Source organism: Heterocephalus glaber, unplaced genomic scaffold (genome assembly GCF_053883595.1).
Source record: "Heterocephalus glaber isolate CG9 unplaced genomic scaffold, H.glaber_assembly_v1.0 deba00001577, whole genome shotgun sequence".
NCBI lineage: Eukaryota > Metazoa > Chordata > Mammalia > Rodentia > Bathyergidae > Heterocephalus > Heterocephalus glaber.
Window position 1 is genome coordinate 14,027,030 of NW_028258358.1, and position 9,100 is coordinate 14,036,129.

General features: G+C 39.9%; 1 pseudogene; it reads right to left on the bottom strand.

Moving 5' to 3' along the window:
* Nucleotides 1-7,533: 7,533 nt before the first annotated feature.
* LOC101714365 (cyclin-Y-like protein 1 pseudogene) lies at nucleotides 7,534-8,709 on the bottom strand (annotated as a pseudogene).
* Nucleotides 8,710-9,100: the final 391 nt, after the last annotated feature.

The window sequence follows — 9,100 nt, forward strand, 5'->3', positions numbered from 1 at the left end:
AGGATCATCACGAGCTTGAATCCATCCTAGGTTATGCAGTGAGTTCAAAGCCAGCTTAATGATATAATGAGACTCTGTTTTAAGATAAAACAAAAACAAAATGAAAAACAAAACCAATTAGAACCATTATAGTTAAATAAGGAAAAAACTCTTGAAAAGAAAGGAGTCTAAAGTCCATACAGGTGAATGAAAAGAGTTGAAGATTCTAGTAGCTCTGTTTTTGACTTTGCTTCTATAGGCTAGTCTGACTAGTCTGGGGTTACTACAAAAATCTTAAACTCTCAGACTGCTCTGTAGGCTGAATACAGAAAATATTTTCTCCATAATACTTAACATAGCATGAGGTGTTGGACATAGTAAGTGCACAGCCATTTTTCAAAGTATAGGCAGTAGAGCCCAGGCCCTGTGGTAGCTCAATCTGTATGTGTGTACGGTATTGGAAATTAAACCCAGGGACTTGTACATGCTAAGCACACATTTTTCCACTGAGCTACATACTCAGCCTTGAACTTAAAATTCACAGCATGCATTATCGCTGCTCTTGAATTTCTTCTTCTGATCCTCACAGTAACTGAGTAAAGGGAAAGCATTACACTACATTTTTGTTACATGGGTTGCCCAAGATCACAGATCTGTGGATTCTCCTGGTTCAGTTGCTCTTCTGTTTTCCACACTTCCTATTTTAGACCAAAACTCACTGCCTTCCACCCCCAACCCTAGTGCTGTCCCTGAAAAATATTCAACTTCCAGACTCTGCCTGTTTAGAGCCCAGAACATATCTGCCTTGCTTTGTGCTAAAATCTTGGATTCAACCTGGGCTTGCTTAGTTTTGGAATATCTTCCAGCTTTCCCTTTGGCTAGTGTGCTTCAGGCTCTTCCTTAGGTGCTGGACCAGAGAATTCTCAAACTTAAAACTTATTTGTCAGGGGAGGTTTAAAATAATCTGCCTGTGATGGTTAAGTTTCACTTTCAGTTCCATTGCTGTGGGAATCACCTAAAGGATTAGTAAAACATACCTCTGGGTATGTCTGTGTTAGTCCCAGAAGCATGACTGTAGGGTCTGTATATAGCCCATGGCCCTTTCCTCTCTGTTGCTGTCCCACTTCTCTACTTCTCAGCCACCATGAACTAAGCAGCTTTGCTCCTCAACACTTCTCTGCCATGATGTTTCTGGCTTAGAGCCACCTAACCATGGACTGAACCCTTTGAAACCATGAGACAAAATCAATCTTTCCGGGCCGGGGGTTTAGCTCAGTGGTTCCGGCACCTGCCTCACAAGCGCAAGGTCCCGAGTTCAATCCCTGGTACCAAAAAACAAACAAACAAACAAAAAAACAAAATAAATCTTCCGTTCTTTAATTTGTTTGTCCCAGCAATGGGAAAACTAAATAATATAAAACCTTTCTGGAGGTTAAGTTCTGACTCCTACCACTCTGCCAAAGAACCAGCTGGCCATGAGCAAGTGATAAATTAAAACACCTGAGAGGTTATACACCTTAGTGAAATTTATCCTTTCTTGAGATTTAAGGCATTTCCAAAGCACAAGTCTTCCAGATATAAAATATCCCAGGAAGATCTAGGTGGCGGGATGCATACAGATGTCCCACAGGACTCACTTTCTTTAAAGAAAAATCCCAATTCAATTCTCTTTACTTACATGTTGACTAAGCATCATTTTTTTAAACCAAAGAATATGAAGGGGGGGATTATTTCTCTAGAAGGACTGAAAATTTTCCAGAGCCTTAGGAGCAAATGAAATCACAAAGTGAATAAACTGATCAACTATAGCAAGCCCCATGAGCAAGCTTGTAAACTCTGACATCAAGGTATCAAGAACTGATGCTGTATTTTCTTTTGTATTTACTGACTGTTTCTGGCTTAAGCTTTCTATAATGGTGCATTGCAGATATCTATCCAGGGACTGCGGTTATCTGAAGGCTGGGCTGGAGCAGACAGAGCTCAGATGGCTCACCCACTCCTGCTCTTGTCAGGAGGCCTCCAAACCCTGCCATGTAACCATCTCCAAAGCATCTCAGTACATGGCAGCTGGCTTCTCCCATGGCAAAGGATGCAAAAGAAGAAGGAAGTCACAGAACCTTTTATTACCTTATCTTCAAGTCAAAGCCTCTTATTTTCCTCTAGCCTTTAAGCCTCTCTTTTCTAGGAGAAATGTAAAGAAATTGTAGATGTACTTTTAAATGCTGCAATTGTGTGTGTGTGTGTGTGTTACTACAGTTTGAACTCAGGGCCTTTGCACTGAGCTACATTCTTGACCCTTTTTAAATTTTTTTGTTTTGAGACAGGATTGCATTAAGTCACTAAATTGCCTAGGCTGAGCTTGAACCTGCAATTCTCCAGCCTCCCAGAGTGCTGGGATTACAGGCATGTGTGCCTACCTGGCTCATGTTTTGTTTATTGTTTTCAGGAACATTTCAGAAATATTTATGTATGCTAATTTACTTTAAAATTCACAGGCCAAAACATAGTACCAGAAAATTAATGTCCTATCTTTCTTTAAATTCAGGTCATCGAATTTCAAAATAATTATACTAATTTAAAAGCATCTTTGACTAGTTTACAAAAGTGAAGTTTATGTATGAATAAATATCTCAAAGGCTTCTATTGGACTTTTTAAAAAGAACTATTTAACCCAACAGATCTATAGTGTTTTTTAACTAAATTAATCATATTTGAAATTTTAAGTGGAAGTATTCTATCTACTTCAGGAATTTAAATTCACATATTGTAACTGAATATATCAAAACTAAGATGAGGTAATGACTGAGGCAGGCAGTTGTAGAGGAGTAGATCAAAATCAGACTCAACTGTAATGGGATAGGAAGTTAGCTTTCATGATACAGAGGTCATGGATTAGGAAGGAAATGATTAGAGTTGAATAACATGTGCATAAAAAAACAGATTTAAGGGTCTGGAAAGTCATAGTAGCCAGATTTAAAGTAAACAGATGGAGTAGGTTAGGGATGGTGACAATAGTTTTGATCTGAAGGCCTGGGAGACTTTAAGTTAATTAGGCTATAGTTGAAACCTTATCTCATTTGTCCTCATCTTATCAAGCTCTGATTCTCCTTTTTTAAAATTGAACTGGCAATTTTTTATTGAATACTTAGTTTGTAGTTAGTACTTTCTACACTTGATCTTAGCCAAAAGGCCGAGAAGCGATTGTAGTTAGTACTTTCTAGACCTTGTGAATGCAGTAGTAAGAAAAATAGACTCAGGTCCTCAAGTAACTTTTAGTTTTGCGGAAGGAAGAAAAAAATTTATCATGTGTTTAGGATTGGAAAGTCAGGTAGAGGGTACTTGGAGTGATGTAAAAGGCTTCCCAGAAGAATCCATTAACTCTACAATTAACTAAGTCTTCACGTTTTATTTAGGCTCTTGTAATGTTTTGTATTTCTGTGTGTGTATGCAAGTGTGTGTGTGTGTTTGTGTGTCTGTGTGTGTGTGTGTGTGTGTGTGTGTGCATGTAGGGTCCTTATAGCTCAAACCCTCTATGAACTTTCTAAATTTCTCTCTCTTTAATATTTCAACACTGGAGTACTCCAGGGCTGGATCATCAGACCTCTTATCTCTTTCATCCGCACTTGTTCTTTTAGTGATTTCATTCATTTTCTTGAACTTAAATAACCTCCAAAACCTAAGGCCGCCCAAATTAACAACTACTTCCTGAATTCGAGATTTGTGTACACTGTATAGCTATTTACCCGGCATCATCATTTAGATACTTAGTATTCCTCTAAACTGGGTGGAATCTTTGCACCCTCCTTCTTTCTCTAGTTCCTGCTACATTTTAATCTTACCATGCCTGTACATGGAAACTCAATTATTCCCAATGTTCACACCAAAATTATTAGAGCCATTATTGGATCCTTTCTTGTACATTGATCTATTAATGAAAACGTCCAGCCCTACCTTCACTATTTATATAGAACCTGACCACCACCACTTCTACTGCTACCACCTTAATCTAAGCCACCATCACCTGCTCACCTGGATTACTCCTAACTGGCTCATTCTCTACTATCTATTCCAACATAAAAGCCAAGGGATACTGTTAAAATATTGTGCCACTTTTCTATTAGAAACTACAAGTAAATTCATATCTCAGAGCAAAAAGCAAACATTTTATCATAATCTGTGATTGCTTACATGATCTCAGCTCCCCTCCACCCCTGTACCTGTCTGACTTGCTCTCTTGCAGATACTCTGCTCATCTCAAACATTTCAGGAGTGCTCTTGTCTCAGAAACTTTCATTTTCTTTGCTGCAACATTGAATCCTTTTCCCCAATATATTGACTTGACTTACTCCTCCACCTCTTACAAGTCTGTCCCAAAGATCACTTCCTTGGTAAAAATTCTCTGATCACCCTTCCTCAACTGACACTTCTCTACCCCCTCTTCTCTGCTTCATTTTACTCCATAGAACTTATCACATACACACATATCTCTCTCTCACACACACACACAAACACACACGCACACACACCCTACTGTCTTGCTCACTAGAAGATGAATTACATGGAGCAGGGACTTTGGTCTTTTAGTTTATATTTCCAGTGGAAAGAACAGTACTGGGTGCCTGACAGGTGTACAGTTAATACCTGTTAATGGATGACCTTCTGTCATTTCCCACTCTTGTCTCTGACCATTTCCTGCTCTACATGGTTGGTCTGCTGTGCTCCAAATCAGCCCTTGCCAGTCCTGCTCATAACCTTGGTCTCCCAAGGATCTGTTTCTATTTATACTACCTCCTGTCCAGTGACCTTGTGAGCCTGACTCTACTCAAAATTTCCTCATCCTAATGTAAATAAGCAAGTAAATAAAATCTTCTTCTCCTGTTACCATTTTAAGCAGTCATTCTCTTTCCTTTAAGTCATTGCCAAACCACCCAATATTTTTTTTTGAAGAAGAAATAAATCTATATTCCATGTCCCCAGTTCCTCCTCAGTTATTGTCCCCTGATGGTCTGGCTTTTGTCATCATCATGCTACTAAAATTACTCTCTCAGGATCACTATGACACGCCAAATCCAATAACCCTTTCATAGTGCTTAGTCATTTCTGGAAAACTGGGTATTGCTTTCAATGATCTTGAGTGACCTAATCATGTAACAAACACATTTCAGAAAGCAACTAATTATAGTTCATTTTCATTTTGTAAGCTGTCCAGTCAGTGCCCACTAGAGAAACAGATCTAATATAAGATATATGAATACAAAGATTTACAAAGTAGGCTTACAGTGGCAACCTGCAGAGCCAGGTGTGGACGAGTGAAAAAGGGCTGTCTGCATGCTGGAGATTCCAAAGATCCAGAAAAAGCCCAAAACCTGGAGCTCACTGTAGTGTCCTATATGAGTCCACATCAGGAAGCTGAAGGGCCTGCAATGGAAGGCTGAATGGTCTGAGATGATAGCCAGAAGATGTATGTCCAAGGTGAAGGAGATGACTGGAGCTCCTGCAAAGAAACCGAAGACAGGCTTCTTTCTTCTTTGCCATTTTATTCCATTCAGGCTACAAGCCTATTGGCTGGTGCCACTCACACCCAGGGTGAGCATTCTGTCTTCAGTATATCCATTCAGTCACACTCAGAACTCTGCTAAACCAATCAGTTAGGCATTCCTGACTCAAGTTGACACAATTAACTGTCACATAAGCAAAATTATGTGTCAGGAATCCTTCAAGAGATCTTTCTTCCTTGGCTCCTGTAAAGGATCTTTGTCCACCTCCTGCCCTTTTTAACCTGTTTTGCTTTGTACTCTCTGGGTCCCTTTGGTTTTTTTCTCCCAAATGTAGGCATTGCCCAGGCAACTGTTCTTGGCCTTGGTCATTTCTTCCTACACCCTTCCTTGTTCATCTACACCCAGAATTACTCTCTTTTCTTTCCCCTGTCTCTGGCACACATTCTACCTGCCTCAATATTTCCCTCTAGGTATTCTCTCAGCACCTCAAACTCAAATATCATCAAAATGGATTTCATTATCCTTCCACAAAATCTGTTCTTCTTGTATTTACTAGTCTTGATTAAGTCCACTTACTTTTCTTTCCATCACCTAAACTAGAAAGCTCAGTATTGGCTTGAGCATTCCTTTTGTGGAGGAATGGTGCAGGCTAGATACAAACCAAAACTGTATTTGAGAGCAGATCAAAGACTTGTATCCTCAGAAGACCAGGCTATTCACTAGAATCACTCCCACTATATTTCTCTGGATAGTACAGGAACCTCATTTCTTTTAGTTCATAAAGGTACATTATATTTTTCTTCCGAAAAACTTCCAGTCTCAGTCAGTTACCAGGGTCTAATTCTCTAGTCTGTTGTGGGTTTCATGAGGTAGCACAGGTGTGCTCATGAGAAGTTAAGACTGCTTGGAAGACCTCAATTTCATGTTTATCAGAGGTTTTTTAGCCTCTGTACACTTGCATCTGAGGAAAAGCCAAGGAAAGTAGTCCTATTTTCACATGCACATTCCACCATCACCTTATAAATGTGGTTTAAATAGTAATCACTGATAAGGTGATACACATAGCAGGAACTTTTCAGTCACAACGTACAACATTATTAGATAAGGCCTCTGGTAGTTCTGTGATTCACAAGCCGCAGGCCATCAACAGGACCAATTCATTGAATTGTCTTCAAACTGTTAACAACCTATGAGCAGTCGGGTTATTACAACTTTCCAAAGTGTTTTAGTTATTTTCTCATTGCTAGGACAAAATACCCAACATCACAAGTTAAAGAAATAAAGGTTTACTTTAGATCACAATTTGTAGAAGTTTCAGTTCATAGTCGCCCAGATCCAAGGCAGGGCAGCAGAGCAAAGGGACACTGCAGAGGAGAAACAGTCCATAGCATGGCAAGAAGGAAGCAAAGAGACTTCCTTCTTCTTTCTCTCTCTTTTTTTTTATTATTACAACTAGAGTTATACACCTTTATTTTTGGTGAAAAATACGTTTGAATCAATAAAGCCTTATGGTAATTTTAAAAATACTGCACAATCCTAAAGGAATATGTCACAATATAGGGGGCAGGACAATTATATGGGTACTATTGTTAAAATCTAATTTAAAAATTAATTAATACTTTACATTCATTTAAATTTAAACTCCTATTTCAAAAGCCTCATAGGGATCACAGGTACTGCCCTGCTAACTAAGCAGTCAGCTTAGTGTCAGCTCGGAGCTTCTGCTTTGAAGTCCTTGCAACTCTGCTCATATCAATGAGGACAGGAAGTGTTGCTGCTTTGACAAGGTCTCTTTCTTTCCCACGCAGTGCAGCTAACACTGTCCAGGAGTTGCTTGAATTCAAGGTCTTTCCTTTTAGTTATTTTTTGGAACCGGGGATCAAACTCTGGATCTTGAGCTTGCGATGCAGGCAGTGGAACCACTGAGCTAATTCCTGGCCCTCCTTTTAGTGAAAATATTAACTTTTCTATTTTTTTTAGGGGGGGAGGTGGTATTTCTCCAGCTTTTGTAAATAATGTCTTAGGTCCCATTTCTTACTTTTAAGAGAGGATGGTATTAGACAAAAACCCCAACAAAATTGTCATCACTGGATGATCTCACAGCTGCTCGGCACAAGTCTTTCTCTTCACACAATTGTGTCATGATCTCTAGGTCTTGTGCTCTTTGGTAAGAGGCACATGCTTGCAGCACACACCATTCTCAAATGCTAAAATGTGAAGATCAAAGTAGTATTTGGCATAAACACTGATAGGCACATTAACATTAAACTTCATCAGGTCCAAGAAATGCCTTTCCGACTCATTTATGTCTTCAAGTGTAACACCCTTGAAGATCCAGCAGAACTCCACATTCCACAGAGTCTCATCATCCCAATCCTTGCAGGCAAGAATAATAGCTCCCAGGACTATCCTTCTCCACTTAGTGGGACAGATGTCAATCTCAGCATACGACAAAAGCCTTTCTAAGAAGACCAAGGTTATTATTGCACCTTCAGTTGGTAACCATGTGGCATTAAAAGTACTAGCAATAAATTTGTAAATATGCATGTGTTCAGGATCAAGCTCAAAGTATTCCTCTGGAAGCTTTTCTCTTGTGAGTGGATGCAATTGCTCATCAAAAATATCCAGGCATCTGTTTGCATCTCTGTTCTTTATGAGGTAATATAAAGCTATGCTCACACATTCTGCTGTTATTCTATCATTAGCCTGACTGAGTGTGATGTCATCTAGAAATATCATTGAGCAGGAGATGTACCTCCTAGTAAGCTGCCCTGGAGATTCATCGATGAAATTGTTGCATATCCTCTGAGCATCCACGTATGCTTGACATTTGTTCAGGAAAATGGTGCTTGCCCTTGGAGGGTCACAAGGGCTTGATTCCAAAGCTATACCTGTTGGGCCGTAAATTCCACTGGTCAAGTGGCAGGAAGGCCTTGGACATGGTCAGCTGGGCATCCTGGGTGGGCGTCCAGAGTCCTAGGCAGCAGCCTGGAGTCCTGGAGTGTGGCGGCCAGATGTCCCAGGTAGGGGCCTCCAGTGCTAGGTGTCTGGCTTCCCGAGGGTGGTGGTCTGGAGTGGTGAGGGCAGTGGGTGAGTCCTCGGGCCCCAAACCACTGAGGGACTGGCTCTTCACAGCTGGAACAAGGACTTTTCTTTCTCTTTTTATTTCAAGACTATTGATTGGTGTCATCAACACCCAGGGTACATCTTCCCTCTTTAGTAAGTCTGTCATTCCACACTCAGAACCATGCTAAACTAATCAGTGGACTAATCCAGCATCACACACCCATGATCCAGTCACTCTCAAAAGCCCTATCTATGAGCATATTAGGCTTTGGGGAGACATCTAGATATAAGCCACAACACACTGATATATCTGCTATCAAATATGTGGATTTGACTTTTTAAAGGATGATAATATTCACTCATGTGCATGCTTTTCACCAAGAGTTACAGGGTGGAAAGGGTATCAGAGGAGAAAGAGAGTAATGAGATACAAAAGTGGTTGATGAGAGGAAAAAGTCATCTATTTTAGGGTTCCTGAAAATATAGGGAAAACATTCTATATCATATATTCAAGTACAGGTCTCGATCTTCCAAAAGCCTTTATTTTACTTTAAATA